This window comes from Neophocaena asiaeorientalis, unplaced genomic scaffold (assembly GCF_003031525.2).
Source record: "Neophocaena asiaeorientalis asiaeorientalis breed wild unplaced genomic scaffold, Neophocaena_asiaeorientalis_V1.1 scaffold246, whole genome shotgun sequence".
NCBI classification, from domain to species: Eukaryota; Metazoa; Chordata; class Mammalia; order Artiodactyla; family Phocoenidae; genus Neophocaena; species Neophocaena asiaeorientalis.
The window spans coordinates 3,612,385-3,634,690 of record NW_020174551.1 but is presented as its reverse complement, the minus strand read 5'-3'; the positions used below and the strand labels follow the sequence as shown (position 1 = coordinate 3,634,690).

General features: G+C 37.9%; 1 protein-coding gene across 3 annotated transcripts in view; it reads left to right on the top strand.

The window, feature by feature from the left end:
• Positions 1-50: 50 nt before the first annotated feature.
• TRAK2 (trafficking kinesin protein 2) overlaps positions 51-22,306 on the top strand; it is a 60,475-nt gene continuing 38,219 nt past the window's right edge. For 2 of the 3 annotated variants that reach the window (XM_024757337.1, XM_024757338.1), the window contains exon 1: positions 51-315. The gene's annotated coding sequence lies outside the window, so the exon portion shown is untranslated. The remainder of the gene's footprint in view (positions 316-22,306) is intronic. The other variant, XM_024757336.1, reaches the window with a different exon arrangement.

Genomic DNA, 22,306 nt, shown 5'->3' with positions numbered 1-22,306 from the left:
CTTTAGAGATAGGGGGCGTGGTCTAGAGGAAACTACAATCCCCAGCAGGTCGTGCGCTGGTGCCGTGCAGGCTGCTGGGAGAATGGGTTTCCTCCTCTCTTCCCCAAATGTGTGGGGGCTGTCATTGACCTGGAGTAGCTGCAAAACCGAAGTCGCCGAATGATGATGTTGTGAAATCGCCAGTCCGTTCCTGCCACGCCCGGGCTGTTACTGGCAGCGGCGGCCGCTTCTGCTGCTCCTTTCAGGCTGCTGCCGTTTTAGAGGCTTCTCCCTGAGCAAGCGCGTGCGAAGGACGGAGGACGCCGGACCATTCCTGTGAGTAACCTTCCCGCGCACGACTCGAACTTGCCCTTGCCATCCTCCCTTGAAGGCAAAGGAACCTCCCCACCCCGCGCTCCTCCCGGTCTTCGGAGGTCACGCCGGACACCGAAGCCTGAGCTGGGTACCGGAGGACTGGGTCCTCGCCGGGTCCGTCCCCCCCGCACCCCGCCCCGCCGCGGTGGGAAGCGGTTGGTTTCCCAAGTGTAAGTGCGAAGTGTTGGGCGTTGGGCTCCGGCCTCGGGGTGCACCCCAGCTGCACCTCTCAAGATTGGCAGCATCCCATCCTCTGCCGGACAGCACCCACCTGGTGCCCCATCCTTGAGCGATAAGCGGCTTTAGTGTCTGGACGTTAAACCTTAAGCCTTGGTCGCCATCTGTGATGTGAGCGAGACGAGAGGGTATTGGAAAGAGCTCTTTCAGTGTTGAGTTGGGCTTTTCTTGCGATTGATTTTGAGCCAGACACCGCACGTCTTTTAAAAGAAAGACGGTTGCCTTTAGTTTCAAGCGTAAATAATGGATATTGGCAGATGTCCTTTTAGAACCAGAGTAAAGATAGTCTCCTAAACACTTAAAAGATTTCTGGGTCATTATAATAGCGGTGAATTCAGTTACTTGCCCACGAACCTTTTATTTAAACCTGCAGTTTCTGTGTCAGAAACTAAGTTTTCACTGGAAATTCATCAAGCTAGAATGGACCATAGGAATAAAATGAAATGGACTCTTCCAGTTTTGTTTAGTTTAGTTTGTTTTATCTATTTCAATGATTATTTTTTCCTGACCTTCAAATCTTTGCTGTAGAATTGGAAGCTACAGCATGTTAATAGCATGTTAATAGTGGTGCAGTGACACTTGCGAAGAAATTGTGAAGGACATTTGGTGGGGAGAAAGGGCAGGGATGAAGACACTTGATCATTTCAGCAGTTATTCCAGCTTTCTGTTTTTAAAATTAAGTAATGTTCAACAAGTCTCAGACATTCAGCAAACGCATACTGTATGAAAGACAGTGTTTTATTATTTTGCAGATTTTTATTCGTATGGTGAGGGGGGTCAGAAAGACAAAAATTTGAGTACTTTCAATCAGCCAGGCATCTCAGTTATGAGCTGTATGTACATTTGATCACTTAATCACTATAATAACCCTGTTGCATAATCTGAGGCTCAGCTTTGCTTATGTAACAAGTGGAGATTCATACCTAGATCTGCCTTACTTCAAAGTTACAGGTCAGGTACCTACTTCAGAAATTACTGACCTTAAAGGTTGGATGATTCAAAGGCATTTTCCAGCGTTATTTCCTAATACTGGTTCCTACTACATACCTTGGACATTTAGAATAAGTTATGAACCCTGCTTTAGTACTTCTGAACCAGTTATTCTCTCTGCTTGTAATTCCCGTCCTCCATAGAGCTGCTCATTAAGACCCTGAAAGCCCATTACAAATCCACCTGTTTACTTAATGTAAGCCATGATAGGACTGGCCTTTCATCTCAAAGGTCTTTCCAGTTCAAAGGTTTAGTGGTTCTGAAATTGAAAATATGAGCCAAGGAGTGGTATTCTCTACTGCAAATGGTTAACATCTGTAGTCGCAAAGACTAGAAAAACTTGTTTCTTAAGATTTTTTACTTCAATACCAAAAGTATGTTTAAACACTAATATAAGGAATGAGGCAGATGATATTATTTCATGTTTATTTGGATCTTTGTTTATATCATCCGTACCAGTTTTTGAACCTCTTTAGTTACTATCCTGTTTAGTGGTAAGAAATCTGAGGCATTAAAGTAATATTCACATTTAAAATAACTTCGTAATTGAATGAACTAAATTATTCATGATTTCCAGTCATATTAGTTCAGATCTGCAGTGATCATATAATAGGAAACATTTGTATAGTACTTATAAGTGTTAGATACCTGTCTAAATATTTTACCTATATTAACTTATCCTCACAGTAGCAGTGTGAGATGTTCTTAATAGATAAGCAACTGAAGCAGAGGATAAGTTAACATACCCAAGGTCATTCAGCTACCAAGTGGTGGAATTGGGTGTCAAACCCAGGCAATCCCAGAATCTGTACTCCAACATTTATTGAGCACCTACTGTGTACCAACCCTACAACTGGATGCTTTTATTATAATTAAGTCATTTATCTTTATAACTGCCTTATGTAGAATGGAAGGTCAGCATTTAGTGACTTATCGAAAGCCACAAGATACGTAAATGGTATAGCCAGGATTTGAACTCACGCTTGCCTTTCTTCAAAGTCCATGTTCTTCTACTTTCCCTAAATAATCAAATCCTTAGTAAATACCTTCAATGGAACAGACACTGTGCTAAGTGCTAGAGATTTAGTCTCTGCTCTTAAGGAATACAGTCTGAAGAAGGAAAGAGACAACTGGGATAGTGTGTTAATGGGATAGCAGCATACAGAGAGCAGCATGCAGAAGTACTATGGGAACACAGAGACAGGACAGTGAAATCTGCCTGGATGGGAAGGCTTGGGCCAGTCTTGGAAAAACAAATAGGAATTAGCCTGGCTAAAGAAAAGGAGAAGGGGTTGTTGTGGGCTGAATTGTGTTTCTCCAAAATTTGTAAGTTGAAGTCCTAGCCCCCATAACCTCAGAATGTGACTGTATTTGAAGATGGGGCCTTTAAAGAGGTAATTAAGTTAAAATGAGACCTTTAAGGTGTGTTATAATTCATTCTGACTGGTAACTTTATAAGAAGAGGAACTTTGGACACAAAAAGACACCAGGGACATGTGCATATAGGAAAAAAAAAACCACGTGAGGACACATTGAGAAGGCAGCCATCTGCAAGCCTCACGAAAAACCAGTGTTGCTGACATGTTGATCTTAGACTTCTAGCCTCCAGAACTGTGAGAAAATAAACTTCTGTTGTTTAAGCTACCCAGGCTGTGGTATTTTGTTATGGTGGCCCTAGCAAACTAATGGAGAGATGTTCTAGCAAAAGGAATGACATACAAAAAGCTTTTGAGATGTGGCCAGGTGATTAGGTTTTATGGTAAAAAGTGTTGAGAGATGAAACTGGAGACTAGGCAGGGTCCATATTTGGAGGAATTTGTATGAGACTCTAAGAATTTTAAACTTTATCCTAACGGGGATGGAATGGAGGGGGTTTGTAGCAGTGGGAAAACATTAGGTCTACATTTTAGAAAGATACTCTTTGAGCCATGGGAGGATGGATTAAAGGGGGTAAGACTGGAGGCAAGAAGATCAATTAGGTGTCTTATTGTCACAGGAAACTGAACTAAATATTTTCTCAGAAATTGAAATGTCAAACTACAACAGAACCATTGTTAACATAAGGAAGACTTTAAAGGACACAGCTAACCCTTAGGGAATACATAAGAAGATTTAGGAAGAATTTGTATATACCTATTTAGTACCTAGAGACTGGCTTCATTTTGCCTTCCATAGATAAATAAAGCTTTACTCATGTATCACAGAATATTCAGTATTTTTCCACTGTATTTAATAGATACTTTTATGATGCTTATACTGTTCTAAGCCAAGTCCTCTGACAACTTTATGAAATGTCTACTCTTATTATCTCTATTTTATACATAAAGATATTGTAGCATACAGAGATTAAGTAACTTGCCCATGGTCATGTAGCTAATAAATGGCAGTATTAAGATTCAGATTCAAACAGTCTGTTTTCAGAGTCTGTGCTTTTAGCCATTATACTGTGCTGTTGCCATATATTATTTATCAAGATCTTCAAGTACCTATGAAAACAGAAGGAAGGAATACAGAAATAAATTGGCTATGTTTACCATGGGGAGTATATAGTTTACCAGAAGAGATAAGGAACAATTGCAAGGTTTTTTGAAAAAAGTGTTTCAGAGAAAAATGGAGAGTATTGGGAGACAACACTTACTTTGAGTTGGGGCCTCTGAGAGAGCTTGGTGGGAAAAGTGGCATTGACCTGGGGTGTGCAGAATGTCTAGACTTTGGGTACAAAGAACAGAGAGAGGACATTAAAGACGACATAGCATGAACAAAGTCATTGGTTTGGGAATTTCCTGGTTTGTCTAGGAAACTAGTAAATATAGTCCTTTGTTTTGGCTGGAATATATTATGTGGTTGGAGAAGCCAGTTTGGGGGATGGTAGGTGGGAGGCAGCAAATGTCTGAGAAAGAGCACTCTTAGGGGAGTGAGGGACAAGGAAAATTGTGAGGTTTTTAAGCCAAATGATTGAGGTGTATACTAGAAGTAATTATCTTTTAGGAGAGGATCAATAAAGTTCATCTAGTCCCAACTTAACACGTAAGTCCTATTTTACTGTCTCACAAATTCCACACATCCCTCTTACTGTTTCTATTCACCTAGTTTATGCCTTTATTAACAATAATTCAGGCATAACGTGGTAAAATTTTCTTAATTATTTTTCTGTCTCTAATCTCTCCATTCCTGAAATTTGTCCTGTATTCTGACTCCAGATTTATTTTTCAAATGTCACTTTCCACTTAGAAACTTGTTCCCCCTCCTACACTGTTGGTGGGAATGTCAGCTGGTGCAGCCACTGTGGAAAACAGTATGGAGATTCCTCAGAAAACTAAAAATAGAATTACCATATCATCCAGCAATCCCACTCCTGGGTATATATCTGGACAAAACCATAATTCAAAAAGATACATGCACCCCTATGTTCATAACAGCACTATTCACAATAGCCAGGACATGGAACCAACCTAAATGTCCATTGACAGATGAATGGATAAAGACGATGTGGTACATATATACAATGGAATATTACTCAGCCATAAAAAGGAATGAAATAATGCCATTTTTAGCAACATGGATGGAACTGGAGATTATCATACTAAGTAAAGTAAGTCAGAAAGAGAAAGACAAATACCATATGATCTCACTTATATGTGGAATTTGAATGATACAAATGAACCTACCTATTAAACAGAAGCAGAATCGGGGACATAGAGAACAGACTGGTGGTTGCCAAGGAGGAGGGAGGAGGGAGAGGGTTGGAGTGGGAGTTTGGGGTTAGCAGATGCAAACTGGTATATACAGAATGGGTAAACAACAAGGTCCTACTGAATAGAACAGGGAACTATATTCATTATTATGTGTTAAACCATAATGGAAAAGAATATGAAAAAGAAGGTACATATATGTATAATTGAGTCACTTTGCTGTACAGCAGTAATTAACACAAAATTGTAATTGAACTATACGTCAATAAAAAATAAATTAAAAAAAAAGAGACTTAGAACCCAGTTGTGACCAACTGACCAAACAATATTGTTTCATGGTAGGAAAAAAAAAAGTTTTAATCAAAAAAAAAAAAAAAAAAGAGGGGCTTCTCTGGTGGCACAGTGGTTAAGAATCTGCCTGCCAATGCAGGGGACACAGATTCAAGCCCTAGTATGGGAAGATCCCACATACCACGGAGCAGCTAAGCCCGGGCACCACAACTACTGAGCCTGCACTCTGGAGCTCACGTGCCTCAACTACTGAAGCCCGCACACCTAGAGCCTGTGCTCCACAACAAGGGAAGCCACCACAGTGAGAAGCCCGTGCACTGCAATGAAGAGTAGCCCCTGCTCGCTGCAACTAGAGAAAGCCCGCATGCAGTAACGAAGACCCAACTCAGCCAAAAATAAAATAAATAAATAAATTTATTAAAAAAAGAAAACAAAGAAAGGAAGGAACTTGTACCCTATGTAATCAAGTTCAGACTTCCTGATCCTTTTTTTTCTTCTTTTTTTAATAGATCTTTATTGGTGTATAATTGCTTCACAATACTGTGTTAGTTTCTGTTGCACAACAAAGCGAATCAGCCATAAACATACGCATGTCCCCATATCCCCTCCCTCTTGAGCCTCCCTCCCTTCCTCCCTACCCCACCCCTCTAGGTCATCGCAAAACACCAAGCCAATCACCCTGTGCTATGCTGCTGTTTCCCACCAGCCAACTATTTTACATTCGGTAGCGTATATATATACACAGTCGATGCTACTCTCACTTCACCTCGGCTTCACCCTCCCACCCCATGTCCTCAAGTCCATTTTCTATGTCTACTTCTTTATTCCTGCCCTGCAACTAGATTCATCAATACCTTTTCTTTTTAAGATTCCATATATATGCGTTAGCATACAGTATTTGTTTTTCTCTTTCTGACCTACTTCACTCTGTATGACAGTCTCTAGGTCCATCCACCTCACTACAAATAACTCAATTTTGTTTCTTTTTATGGCTAAGTAATATTCCATTGTATATATGTGCCACATCTTCTTTATCCATTCATTTGTCAGTGGACATATAGGTTGGTTCCATGTCCTGGCTATTGTAAATAGTGCTGCAATGAACATTGTGGTGCATGTCTCTTTTTGAATTATGATTTGTTCAGGGTACGTGCCCAGTAGTGGGATTGCTGGGTCATATGGTAGTTCTATTTTTAGTTTTTTAAGGAACCTCCATGCTGTTTTCCATAGTGGTTGTATCAATATACATTCCCACCAGCAGTGCAGGAGGGTTCCCTTTTCACCACACCCTTTCCAGCATTTATTGTTTCTAGATTTTTTAATAATAGCCATTCTGACTGGTGTGAGGTGATACCTCATTGTAGTTTTGATTTGCATTTCTCTAGTGATTAATGATGTTGAGCATCTTTTCATGTGCCTCTTGGCCATCTGTATGTCTTCCTTGGTGAAATGTCTATTTACATCTTCTGCCCATGTTTTAACTGGATTGTTTGTTTTTTTGATATTGAGCTCCATGAGCTGTTTGTATATTTTGGAGGTTAATTCTTTGTCGTTTCATTTGCAAAATTTTCTCCCATTCTGAGGGTTGTCTTTTTGTCTTGTTTATGGTTTCCTTTGCTGTGCAAATCCTTTTAAGTTTCATTAAGTCCCATTTGATTATTTTTGTTTTTATTTCCATTACTCTAGGAGGTGGGTCAAAAAAGATCTTGCTGTGGTTTATGTCCAAGAGTGTTTTTCCTATATTTTCCTCTAAGAGTTTTATAGTGTGTGTGGTCTTACATTTAAGTCTTTAATTCATTTGGATTTTATTTTTGTGTATGGTGTTAGGTAATGTTCTAATTTCATTCTTTTACCTGTAGCTGTCCAGTTTTCCCAGCATCACTTATTGAAGAGGCTGTCTTTTCTCCATTGTATGTTCTTGCCTCCTTGATTGTAAATTAGGTGCCCATATGTGCGTGTGTTTATCTCTGGGAATTCTATCCTGTACCATTGATCTATATTTCTGTTTTTGTGCCAGTACCATACTGTCTTGATTACTGTAGTTTCGTGGTGTAGTTTGAAGTCGGAGCGCCTGATTCCTCCAACTGTTTTTCTTTCTCAGGGTTGCTTTGGCTATTCGGGCAGACTTCCTAATCTTAACTAGCCAAATTTAAAGCTCCAAGTATCTTCCCCATAATCATTCCCACTTAAGTTGGTCTGTACACTGCTTCCGAATTGGCTCTGCCTGCTGTTTGCTTTGGGGCTTCTTTTTCTTTCTATGTCCTTTACCTACTGGATACCGCCATTCTCACTATTGAAATCTTTCCATCCTTGAGGAGCCCTGTATTAAATCTTACTCCTGTGTGAAGCCAGGCTACTTCAGCTAGAAAAGAACTCTCCCGCCACTGACTATCTATACAACAGTTCTGTTCTAATACTCATTAGTTACTTATTTCTTATCTGGTGGTATTCTCTTATATTCTTACAGTTCTTTGATCATTAGATCTTAGATCTAATCTAGATCATGGAGATCATTGGAACTTTCCCCATCAGAGTTTAGATTTCTTAGATATTCATCTTCCCTTAAGACAGAGACTGTTGTATATTACTTTTTATCCCTTTCCAGTACTTTTAGTTTAATTCAAGAGGCATTTATTGAAAGCTGTCCTGTAAGCAGCTAGTTGACCGGTTGTTAATTGAAATCATTTATTGAAATTTCTTTTGGGGGGGGTGTGGTGGGATGAACTGGGAGATTGGGATTGACATATATACACTAATATGTATAAAATAGGTAACTCATAAGAACCTGCTGTATAAAAAAGTTAATTTAATTTAAAAAAAGCAATTTCTTTTATAACTGACTTCTTAATATGTAATGCTCTCACTTTATTGCTAGCTTTACTACTGACTCATGTAACCTTGGGGACGTTCTGATTAACTGCACCCTGTATTATGGTTTATTCATGCTAGAAAATGAGCACACAAAGTCTACCTGTGGTATAGAAGTGGAACTAATTCATGTTGTAAAGATCATTGAGATCTTTGAAGCTTATCCATATATCTCTGTCAGTTTGCCAAACTGTGAGTTCTTTCTTTTTAGAAAGGTTTCTGACAAGTCATGAAGAAGGAAGGAATAGTTCAAATAAAATAGGGTCTAATTTAAGAGTGTCACACTATGTTGTTTAACAATGGAGTTGATAGTTATACATGCTAATGGTGAAAGAATTCACCCACCAGTTCAGTTAATAGTTCATTTCAACAACAAATATTTATTGAGTTGCTTGAGCTCCTGCCATTGTATTTCCATTCTGATCAGCAAGGAGGAAAGGGGGAAGATAGCACTTTCCCCCTTCCTGTGTGGAAGAGGACTTCCAGGAAGTAAATTGTAATATATGTTGGGAAAGAAACATTAGATGCTAAGTTAGAAAATAAAGGTGGTAGGGGAGGCTACTTCAGACCAGGTGGACTTGTAATGTCTCCCAGAGGGTGACTTTTCAGCTGAGACCTGAGGGGTGAGAAGTAGTTACCATATAAAGAACAAGAAGGGAGAGTATTCTGGGTACAGTGAACAGTTGCAAAGGCCCAGGATAGGAGAGAGTATGATGAGGAAGTGGAAAGAAATGACAGGAGGCCTGTGACTGAGTATGAGCAAAGAGGAGAGTGGTACAAGATGAGGGAGGAGAAGTAGTCAGAGGCCAGACGGGGCTGAACCTTGGAGACTGATTAGAAGTGTGGATTTTATTCTGTATACTATGAACACCTTGAATTTTTTTAAAAGGAGTTTAGTTTTAAAAACTTTATTCTTGTTGCCTTATGGAGAATAGAGAGGAGATTAAGCATGGAGTCTGTTAGGTTTTTCATATTCTAAGAAATGATGATGGCTTGAATTAGGATGGTAGAAGAGGGGATGAAGAGAAGTGGGTGTGTTTGAGATATATTGGTATTAGACTATACAGGATTTGATAATGGATTGAATGTGGCAAGGTGAGAGAAAGGAGGCATCTGCTGTTCAGTGGATCAGTTCAAGGGATCATAATCAGCCTGTGAGAGATTTGAGTGGAACTCAGGAAGAAGTCTGGTCTGAAGAGCCTGATTGGGAGTTATTAACACAAAAGAAGTGGTTAATCTGTGGTCGTGAATGGTTTGCACAAAGGTACATGAAAAACAAGTACGTGGTCACAACTGGAACTCTGGCATCAACAACATTTAAGGATCAAGGGGAGGGAGCTGGGTGATCCAAAGGAGGGATTTGAGAAAGAGCGTTCATTGTAAGATGTAGGCTCCAGGGGGCCACAGGAGGAAAGTTGAAGTAGGGAATGGTCAGTAATATTGAACCAGAGATGACCTAAGATAACAACTAAGAAGGTATGATTGGATTGGTTAGCAGGGACTGTTGGTCACTGAAGGGAAAGTGGTTTCAGGAAAAATCAGATCACAGTGAGGTTGAAGGATGAATGAGAGGTGAGGAGAAGGGCGTGAGAGTCATACTCTGTGGCTGAGGAAAGCAGCTAGAGGGGAACCCAGAGTCTTGGGGAAGGGAGATTTTTAAACTTTTATTTTATCTGTTTTTAATAAAATAGAAGACTTTGGACATGATAATAGGCCAAGGAAGAGGGTGAAGCTAGTGGAGTATAGGGATAACCAGTAGAGCAAAGTTTCGAGAAGGCAGGAGTAGAGACTTAAAAATAACATACATTTTAACTGGATGGACATATACACATGGTAGGAAAATTGGAAGGAAATGATGAAAAATAAGTTTCTTTCCCCCTTCTGTCTTCCAGCCACGCAGTTCCTCTTCGTAGAGGATTGCTAATTTCCACTGCCGTCAATAAGTGTATAAATGTATGACTGAGATTATGTTTGTACTTAATTCTCAGAGTTTGGAGAGAAATCTACTATAGATTATGTGGGTTTATTGGTGGGAGGAATGAGAGAAAGAGAGATGGAGGACAGATAGGGGTTCAGGGAAGAGTGAGAAAGGTGTGGTATGGAATTGTCTCAGAAAAGAAGGCCATTGAAGAGGATGATGGAGGGCATGTCTATGGGGTGACGCCCATGGGTGAAGAATTTTCAGCAGCCCCTCTCCACATGGTTTTGTGACCTTTTCAGGAGAACTTAACTACTTTATATTTAAAATCTGTGTCAACTTAGAAAATGGCTTTCTCAAAAATTCATCACTTGTGTAAAGTAAGTACATGTTTGGGGTCCAAGTGCCAGAACTCTGCTTTCAGCTCTTAATTGCTTTCAGTCATAGGCATGTTGCATGGTGCTTTGGGGTTATTCAGACCAGTGGTATAAATCAAAACAAAGGGAAGCTTGTTGGTTAAGAGAGAGCACTCTCTGTCTGAAGGCAGAAAGGAAGAGGAGACTGGAAACCAACTACAATGTCTCTGAGGTAGCACTACTGTTCCTAAAGCCTTTAACAACCTAAAAAAAAATTTTCTTTTCAACCATTCTCTTTTTAGCTAGTACTAGGCTAAATGGCTGAGTGTGACTTTGTTTTATGTTTAGTCACAAAATTGAAAGATTACAAATGAGACATATTATTGATTGTGAGTTTCTTAAAGAAGATATTTGGTCATTTCTTATTTGATATGGGGCTTATTTTAAATGTATTCATAAACAGCTGCAAATGCTCTTTGTGGAAAACATTATAAAACTAAGCAGTGAGCCAAAGGTTCAGGTTTAGCTTTCTGACAAAACTGACAACTCATTCTCTTTAGTTATTACAAGAAAAGTGGGTACTGTGTCACAGCTATAACAATGATATATCACCCTTTTATCAACAAACTCTTATACAGAGTTTTCCATAAAGCAGATACAGTGCTTTCTTTCAAATATTCAATCTTAGCTTGATTTTGTTCTTCAAGGCAATTCATTTAGTTGATGCTGGACTGAAGTGTATTAATAATCAATTTTGTTCATTCAGTTACTTCTGTAATGCAGTGTGTTGACATTTTTAATCATTACGCTTATAGCTGGGCATGTATTGCGAGCCTACTGTATGTCAGTTGCTTTAAGGTTTGGGGCATACAAAAATAAGATAGCTTCTTTCAAGGAGCTCATAGTGTAGTGAGGAAAAAATTGAGCATACAGTCTTCTGGGAGCATCCAAGTAGGGGAGTCAGTAAATACTGATTAAGGAGCAAAATCACAATAAAAAATTTTAAGATTTCCTAAACCATTTTCTCCGTGTTTCCACTGTATTTCTCTATAGTGATTAACAGTAAAATTCTCACAAAAGAGACGAGGACCTATACTTTTCTTAGGAGACAGTAAAGAAAGGACCGAGCATATTCATAGCCAGCCTAGAGAAAAGAACACCAGATGAGAAAGGCACTTGGTAACAGTGCCAAAGGAAGAGAAGCAAGCCAGCTGAATCCCTAGTGCTGAAGGGATGAAAGAAAAGGTACTTGAGGAACTAGCCAAGGGTCAAAAAACAGGTCCTAGGGTTTGGTCTCAAGCAGACAACTTCTGGGTTCTCTGATAATCTGGTTTCTCAGCCAACAGCAGGTTAGAAAAGGGAGAGGCACACTGGCAACAAAGGTTGATAGCCTCACAGTGAGGGAGAAAAGAAAATTAGAAGAGGACTTGAGTCTCCAAAAAATTAGCAATTTGAGATCATTTAGTGTAGGGAGAAAGAACTCTTTAAAAGCTTATAATCCTGGAGCATATCGCCATAGTCACCATAATACAGTAATTGCTAGTCATAGTTATGCTCCTGAGTCATCAACTTCTTTTTATTCTATTCTATCTAAGGACTTTTTCCCCCTTCCCATTGCAGTCTGTTGGACCTTTCTCATTACCATGTCTTAACTTTAAGGAGAAAACATCTTACTATCAATGTTTCTAAAATAAAATGGGTATGGGGTGGGAGGATTGGGTACAAGTTTCCCCTGCTATCAGAAAGTAGAGCGTTCCTATGAAACCTTTTGGAAAGCCGGTATAAAGCGAAGTAATTACCTTAGGACACATCTTACTAACAGCTACACAAAATAAGTCAGGATAAAGCGCAGATGGTCACAGACATGGTTCAAGGCTATAGAGGCTTGATGCTGAGATGCTGAGTGTAGTTCCCTGGGAAGGAGCTTGGTGGTGCCCCTCTCACTGCTCAGGGTGACCACTGCCTCTGTAACACTTCTCTGCAAAACAAATGTCTTTTTTTCATTTTTTTAGTTAGAGAAAACAGGTACTAATGTAGGTCTTTCATAAAAGCAAAGTGGCATAAAGTCAACTTTCAAAAAGCGGGGGATACAAGTATTAAACGTTTTCTGGTTTTTTGCCACACTGTTGTCAAACCCGTTTCTAGGGGATGTTTTCAACTTCAGTGTAACTGATGGGCTTAACTGATATAGCCCTGCTTGTATGCTCACATTTCTTACTGAAACCCATGGGAGGCCTATGCAGATCTTTGTAAATTGGGTTAAGAAAGCCTTCAGTTTTCAGATGCTCTAACTGTCTTCTGTTTCTCATGTGGCTCCATTTTCTCCCTACTGCGGATTGCAAGGATGTAACTTGACTACAGATTGATTCATTCATTTAACAGATGTTTATTGAATGCCTGGCATTTGCAAGGTATTGAGATATAGGTGGACTTAAGTTTTTGGAATAAGGATTATTTTGATCTATAGTCCACTTATTATTTTTAGCAGCTCAGAACAAGTAGCAGATTGATTGATTCCTGAATTTCATTGGCAAACCAAAATCATCCACTACATGTCAATTCTCCCTCAAAAGTTAACCTTATCTTGAAGTCCTAGAGTTGACTGTGACAACTGATTCGGAAAACAGCGAGTCTTATGTCTAAACCATAATATAATTTGAATGTCTCTTGCCTAGTAGAATTATATTACTAACATGGTTATATGTCTTAGATATGCAGAATTCTAGAATCATTTGAGAATTATATATGTTTATAAATATGTTTATAATAAATATTCTATCCTGACCATCACTCACCCCCATTTTAAGTTACACCCTGTTCCTGGTCGTATAAGATTGCATATCCTGGTGCCACTGATTACTTCATTGATCTGAAGAGCTATCTTGCCTACAGTTTTTCTTTTGGCAGCTTTTGGAAACTTTTACTTCTAAAGGCTTTAAGTATTTTAATTTTAAAATAACTGAAGACTTTAGGATCACCTTAAGCCACCAAAAGCAAGTTTATGTTTGACTGTTAGAGGAGACAGAAATGAGGACACAAAAGAATCTAAAAAGGAGAGGATATATGTATGTGTATAACAGATTCACTTCGCTGTACACCTGAAACTAACACAACATTGTAAATCAACTATACTCCAATAAAATTTTTTTTTAAAAATGAGGACGTGGATTTTGAACTTCTTCTTGAACTTCTGTTTTTAAATTTTGAATTTACTTTACTGCTCTGTGAAAGTGCTGTTTCAGGGCATCTTCTTGGCTATTTGATTTGAAGCTAAGTCTGGAAGAGCAGATTATACAGAAGTATTCTTAAGTCTGCCAGCATGATTATATCTGTTTGGTTTATTTCTTAACCTTCTGTGAAGTGTTTGTAGGTTTTCAGGTGATGGTGTCTTTTGATTTACTCTACTACCTAAATTTTACCAGTTAACGTTGAAAGAAAATGCTTTCTGATTTGTTGTGGAAGGATTTATTTGGTTCTAGAAGTATAGTACATATTTTAGTACCCACATAATCTATTATGTAAAATACCTCTGCTCGAGATGTTTCCCCCCATTTTTGGTTAAGAGAATAGGAAATCCACAAACTTTATAATGCCATTTCCTCTGCATTATCCATTTTTGAAGACCTATAATTGTTTTTTTTCTTTTTTTAATCATTACTTTAGTCAAAAGGACATAATTTTCTGTGTTTAAAAAAAGATTTAAAATATAGCTATGATGACTTTATTAATATCCTGGAATATAAATTCCTAATAGCAATCACTCTTGTGAATATTTTAACATGTCTATACCTAAATGTCATCTGAGTATCCAGACAGACCCTTTAAGAACTAAACAGTTGGCTTGAACCTTCAGTTTCATGTTATGGAGAAGCCAAAAACCCTCCCTAAGATTTCTGCAAATTCCTAGTGTTCTGTGGCCTCTGAGTTACTGCCATCTGGATGGGATTTCTTCCCCTTGCCTTCTCTCTCCCTCTCTAGAGGGGAAAAAACAAACAATTGTTTCCCTAGTCTTATGCAGAGCATCTTTGCCTTCCTTTGATGCTGCAAGGCCTTACCTTCCACCCTAAGTGCCTTTTCCATGTATTTTCCCGAACAAAAAGCATTTCTTTCCTAAGAGGACCTCCACTGTTGATGTTAAAATGATGAAATGTGTGCCTTGTTAGGTTTAATTTGATAATAATAACCCTTAAAGTAACTTATTTTCTCCATTTACCAAACTTTCAAAAATTTCAGTAATTCACACTAAACGCAGTCTCCATTCTTTAAAGAAGTTATAAGAAAACCCTATGCTGAAAAAGCTTTTGCAGTGTTAGAATTGATTATACTATATAACATTATGTAGCTCTTTTGCCAGGTGGTTCAGAGAAGATAGTGCCCTCTTAAAAGGATACAGAATTTCAGATAGAGTTCAAGTATGGAGTTGATGTTTCTCTTAGAGAACTAAACCAAGACTATTTTGTGAATGTGTGCAAGAAGACTACCCTTTTGAGGTTTGCATTTAGTAATTTTGAGCTATTTTCTATCCGATTTTCTTTGACTAAACTACATATGACGTCACTAAATTATTTTTGACTGCCAAATAATAATTTGCCATGGATTTCACATTTCTAAGCCAATCATGATCTTTTACAGAAACAAGTTTGAAAAAAATGGGTTATGGGAAAAAGGGATAAAACTAGAGATGTATAACTAGTAGCCTATGCTGGTTTTAGGATTTTTATATATCTACTCTTTTTTGATACTCACTGTCACTGGGAAATCATGCAAAAGTTGGAATTCCTGTCTAGAAGTAGAATTTTGAAAATATGATGTTGATACTATTATACTTATTCAGTTACTTGTTGCATTTTCTTTAAGAGTTTTGTGTCATTGTTTTCTTCTGTGGTGCAAAAATACTGTGATTTAAGGTATAGACCAGAGGTCAGCAAACTATAGCCAGTGGGCCAAATCTAGCCAGTTCTATAAGCTAAGAATGGTTTTTCCATTTTTAAAGGGTTAAAAACAATAACAACAACAAAGATAATAGATGACTGAAGGCTTACATACTACCCAGCTTTTTACAAAAAAGTTTAGATTCTTGAGTTTTAAGTGGATGAGCAATTGTTAGAAAGTCACTGATGGAAAAAATTGGTGGTTATATAATTGTATATTCTGAATACTGTGTAATTCATTACTAAGTGAGTTACATTAAAAAGATGGCGTAGATTGACAATATGTTGGCATGGAAAGATAAATGAGTAGGCTACTAAACGCATATCAACAGTCTATCTCCCAGTGAATGATGGTAAAAGATTACAAGGAGCTTTTATTTGATTGCCCATATTTATCTACTGCCTGAATGTTTTTTGAATGAACATATGACTTTATTTATAATGAAAGACAAAGGTGCACACACGCATATGTGTGTGTTGTGTTTGTGTGTTTTAAAGAAAAAGAGAGAAACCGAATGGAAATTTCAGTGTCACTTGTGGCTGATTTTCATCAGATGATAAATAGGTTTGTTTAAGGAATGTAACTTATTATGTACCACTTTTAAACTCTTGTCATCTTTGAACTTTAAACATTTTTCCCTTCAAAACTTTTACCAGATAACCAAACACCTGAAGATGTCAACATTGAGGCTTAATCTCACTTGTATTTTTTTTTAACCATTTCTTTAGTTGAAATCTAATTACAGTGCTTTAGAGCAGCTAGGTAGTAATATAAAAGCAGCATGGCCTTTTAAGAAATTGTCAGGAACTGTGCCCCACATAGTTTACATTGCAGAGATTGCTAGTTCTACATACATTGTCTCCAGAAAATGTTTTCACCTCCAGGCACATGTTCAGACATTAAGGATTGAAGAGTTGCAATAATGATTATACGATAAGTAGCCTGCCAAAAGAACAGTAGGACTTCATAGATTTTTTTAAAATTTCCCTTTTATCCCCATACCCTGCTCCAAATTCCCCTACTCTCCTCCCCGCAAGGCAAGCATTTTAATGTATTCATAATACAGAAAAAATTTAATTTATGTGAATTGCATTATGGTGTCTCTCTCCTTTTGCTTCTGCTTTATTCACTCAGCACTGTGCTTCTAGTGCTGTATTGTTCCATGGTATGTATCCACATTTTACCTATTACTCTAGAGGGAGTAGGCCCTCAGCTTACTACCACAAATAGCAGTGCAGGAAACAATCTCACACCTGTCTCTTTATGGGCTGATGTGAGAATTTCTTTGAGATAGATATACCTGGGAGCAGAATTGCTGGATCAAAGGGTATGTGTGTACTTAATTTGACAACATAGTTTCCATGGTTCTTTTGAACGGCTGCACTAGTCTGCATACCCATCATGGGCTTTTTATTTGGGTAAATTTTTGTAAGAGTTTCTCTACGGCCAGTAGTTAGTGACAAGAAAGGATTACCTTAGGTAAGAATAATTGTTAGAACTCCTGAATTATTGTTAGGTGGCAATCCCAGATGAGATATAGAGCCATGCTTTTTATAAAAGCATGTTCTTTTTGAGAGCTAGAGCTGTTGACAATGTGGAAGCGTAGGAACTGATATGAATCCTATATCTTCTAAGTCTGCGTCCCATGACCAGGTACCATGAAATGGTGTTGTTTGTATTTTATAGTGCTACATCCTTATCTATTTAACTTTTAAATTATATTAAGCACATAAGTAATGCTCACTGTTTACAAAATACTATTATATATGCTTTATAAGTATTAACTCATTTAAGCCACATAAATAGGTACTATTATTGTTCCCATTTTATAAATGAGGAAACTGAGGCACAGAGAGATTGTTTTAATATTACCAGTTGGTGAATGTAGATAACTAATGAAAAGTCTATGAAAATAAATGGGTTATGTAGTATATGTTATTTCATAGTCCATTACAAATACAAAGGTGCTATTTAACTTTTCTGACTTTAACTTTTGAATACCAATATGTGTAACTCATTGAAATGCCAAATGGGAAAAGGAAGCATATTTATTAACATGTTTAATATTATACTTCCAAGAATTTGAAAATAAAATCCACAGATAGTGATAACTCTTTATTAGGTGCCATAGTTGTTACTGTAGCACACTGGGTGTGTAAATTTTCCAGATGGGTAAAACTTAATTATTTAAACACCATAAAATATTATCTTTTAACATTTTCTTTTAAATCCTGCTTTCCTAACTTCTTAAAGCGTAGGTATGAAAGCATGATTTAATGTTTTCCTCATGATTGGGGTCATATTTTAATAATTGTCATTGCACTTTGATGAGGATGTCGATGTAAAATATGAAACATAAGGATTCTAGTAATGACTAGACCTGGCTTTCGTGAAAAAGTGCCTAATATTCTTTTTATTTTGGATTATTTGCCTAATTTTAGAAAAGGTAAAGTACAGAATATACAATCACAGTTGTATAATGTGGCTGCTGTAAAATTAATCATCAGCTCACAGAGGGTTCCTTGCCTAGAAAACCTTCTTCAGTGTTGCTGTGGTAGTTTTAGCTCCTAGTGATTTGAAGACCCTGATGAATCAGATACTTATTAGCAGTCACCCATTCTCTTGCTATTTACTGTTTGTTGAGGAAATATAGAGAAACAGTATCCCTTTCCACTGCAGTAGTTCAGACTGGATTACTGGAATATAAATTCAGTATCTTTGCAAACAAGACAGCAGACTAATTTTTTCTTCAAACCTTCTTTAATATTTGGCTTGAAACCAAATGCCAAGCACAAGCAACATCTAAAATTATGCCTCCAGGGCTTCCCTGGTGGCACAGTGGTTAAGAATCCGCCTGCCAATGCAGAGGACATGAGTTGGAGCCCTGGTCCAGGAAGATCCCACATGCCACGGAGCAACTAAGCCCGTGCGCCACAACTACTGAGCCTGCACTCTAGAGCCTGCGAGCCACAACTACTGAGCTCGCGCGCTGCAACTACTGAAGCCCGCGTGCCTAGAGCCCGTGCTCCGCAACATGAGAAGCCACCGTGATGAGAAGCCCGCGCACCGCAACAAAGAGTAGCCCCTGCACGCCGCAACTAGAGAAAGCCCGTGCGCAGCAACAAAGACCCAATGCAGGGGCTCAAACCCATGTCCCCTGCATTGGCAGGCGGATTCTCAACCACTGTGCCACCAGGGAAGCCCCCCATTTTATCTCTGAAAGCAGTACTAGTGATAGATGGATGAACACTAAAATAGAAATAGTGTAAAAAATTGAAAGTGAGGAGATTATACATATTAAATATATGTCTGGACAATAAGAATGATTACGAAGGACAGTCCCAGGATGTGTGAAAAAAGATGTGCCTGTGCAGTTGAGAGTCAGCCAACGGTGAAGAAATATGCATGTCTGAAATGGTTTCAGCAGAGGATCATCTCTAAAATGGGATGCCTGTTTAGTCAAAGGTTTGAAATTCAGGTTAAAGTTGTAGTTCAAGAACTTAAAGGCTGAGCATGGTGAGTGAAAGTGGCGCTGTGGAAACTTATCAAAAGCCACAGACGCACCATGGGTTCAAAGCCTTTTCTAATCTGCAGGTGAAACTCTGGTGTGGATTCCTTAGCTGCCAGAGGTTGCCTCCCTTATGTTGGTGGAGATTGTGGCAGGGAGGGGTTGCCTGCCTCAGTAAATGTTCATTGTAAACAAAACAGGACACTTATTTTTTTTAATGCCAAAAACATACCAGCTCGGAGGAAATACAGACACCATAAACCTAAATTTCACTCATGGTTTTGGACTTTTAGACTAACGGATTTCTTTTAGACTAACGGCTTTAACAGCCTTTTGGAATTTGTCCTGCTTGTAAGTAGAGCTGCCTCCATGTAGTTTATATTCTGAAAACCCTACTGGTCATTAAATTGAATGATACAAAAAAAGAGGGATCAAGTATTTGCTAGGACCAAATAGCCCCTCAGGGTGAACTTCACAGTTGCTGGTAGAGTAACTGTTTCGGAATGTAGTGTACTGTGGCTCACCCATGAAGCTGCCCTTGGTGTTGGTGTGTGGGCTCTGCCTTTGTAAGATCTGCTTCTCACTATCCAGGTTGGATTTCGGGGGTGACACCCCCTGCCACCCTTTTTTTCAGCTTTTAGCACTGAAGCCATTGTATAGTCTTTTTTTTGTGGTTCAATATCTGATTTTAAAATTATTGTGTATTTTTTGTAAATTTTATCTTTGATGTAGCCAGATACATTAAAAATTAGTGAGTCTCTGTCTTTGTTGAAAATCTATGATTTAATATAGGAAACATGGTCCATTTATTTTATGTTTTAAATTATAGAGTTTATCTTTTGTCTGGATGAAGGTTGACACTGTCTACAAGAGCTGCTGCTGGAGTTGGTGATTGGCACTGTTCCCACTTCTGCATTCAGATGAGCAGCCAACATGTATTTTAAATTAATCCCCAAAGTATTATTTGTACAATAAAAATTTTAAATATATTTTTCCAATTTAAATGTTTGTCACATCATTATATTTACTGTATTTCTAGGCTCTGCACTCTTGTCAAAGTGAAGTGTCCTGAATTGTTTTAGCCTTTTCTATAAGTCTGTTTTGGCCAGAGTATCCCGTTTTAAGGAAGTAGCAAGATTTTTTTAAGGCACAGGGCCTATATTTAGGCCCTCACTGTTGACCATTTTAGTTTCCATGGCTAGGCTAACTAAGTCATCAGCATGTTGTATTCTGCCAGCAAGGTTTATATCAATGACAAGTTTTGTTTGTTCTTTTTAAGTCTCATTCTTATTAAAATAAGTCACTTAGCTGGTTTACTTTATTTTTTCCTAAATGTGCAAGAATTACAAAGGCTGCCTTCTTGTTAAATAACGCATGCTTGGTTGACTGTTTTATTAAAAAAAGCCGTGAAGTTGTTCCTAAAAAGAGTGAATAAAGATCCAGCATAGCAAGTAGATGATACTCAAGGAGTTACTAAGAATAAGTGTGTACAAACTAGGAAATGCACTGAATATGTGTTGCTTGTGCTTGCCAAAGTTTAGTTTCTACTACATTTAGAACTCTGACTCTGCAAGCTTTCAGTTTGTTCATGAATCACAGAGGTAGAAAGAAAATGATTAAGGGCACAAAACTAACATCACTCATCAGAGGGCAGGAAGTAAATGTGACTTCTTAGGTTGCGAGCAGATTGTATTAGCAGTCAACAGGGTTTACAGTGTGCCCAAGTTTGTGTAAGGTACAGTAATAATAATGATAATGATTAAAATTGTACTATTTGGTGGTGGTAGAAATAATAATAACTAATATTTACATAGTATTTACTGTATTCTAAGGTATTGTTCTAAGAGCTTTACATGTATTAACTCATGTAATTTCCCCAGTGACCATCTGAGGTAGGTGCTACTGTTATCCTCTCATAACTCACTTAATCCCCATAGTAACCCCATAAAGTAGACCATGTTATTAAGCCCATTTTACAATGAAGAAACAAGGTTAAGTAACTTATTCAAGGTCATGCAACTGGCAGTAGAGCTGGAGTTCAGAATCCATGTTCTTAACCACTCTGGTAGGCTCAATAACGGCCTCCTCCCAACCTCACTGGATGGGGGTGGGCAAATCTTTACTGGTTTGATGCACTTTCGTTCCATTGCCCTTTCAGTGGTTAATTTGGGAATGGCAGTTTGGACAATAAGATAGCACATGGGGCAGAATTTAATTGCACGCAGTAGACTGATCTTGGATGTGAAAATGAATTTTTGACAACTGGAATTAAAATCAAAGTACCTAAACAAATACTTTTGAGCTTTACTTCATGTTGCACTGGCTAGTACAGATTGCTATGTTGACAAACATGTTTCAAGAAAATAATTGTTTATATAAAATAGAATTTTAAAAATTTATAAAAATTTTCTGAATTCAAATATAGGAAAATTTTTATGTCAACATAAAATTATAAACTTTTCTGGGAAGGAATGTTGTTTATTATGTGTTTTTCCTTGTACATTTTTTTTTCATTTATGAAGTATAAAAACAGCAACCCTATGCCAATAACCACAGAAGTTTTTGAAATTTTACTTGTCCACGGAAATCCATGAAAGCCTGGATGTTGCATATCTCGTTGTATACTTACTAAACTCCATTCTTTCCGTCTTGCTTCCTGATCACTTACAGCCTGACTTTGGGCCTAATCTCTTGATTGAACTGGTTTCTAGAAGGTTACTGTTGATTTTATGGTCTCTGTATACCACCTTTTTTAAACCAAAGATCTTTTTTGACTTTTCTGTAATGTTTAATTCTGCTGCCCGTTCTGTCTCTGAAACTCTTCCCTAGTAGTTGCTGACAGTGTGTCTCTGTGCTACCTCAGTGACCATTTTCAGTCTCCTTTAGTGCTTTTATTTTGGTCTTTTCTATTTCTTGGTGGTGACTCTTGTAAAAAAAACACATCATGTTTATAATGCCTGTAAATAGTAGGCATGAAAATGAATTAGCCATAAATAGAAGCTGCATGTTGCTAAGTAGACACTATTTAGTAGAGACTGTCTTTTGATATAAAGCTAAGTTTATAATTAATATTGAAGATTTTTTGATTGCAACAATTGGGTTTTTTAAAATATACGCATATATTTAATGCATTATATTCCTTTGTATATACCATTATTAA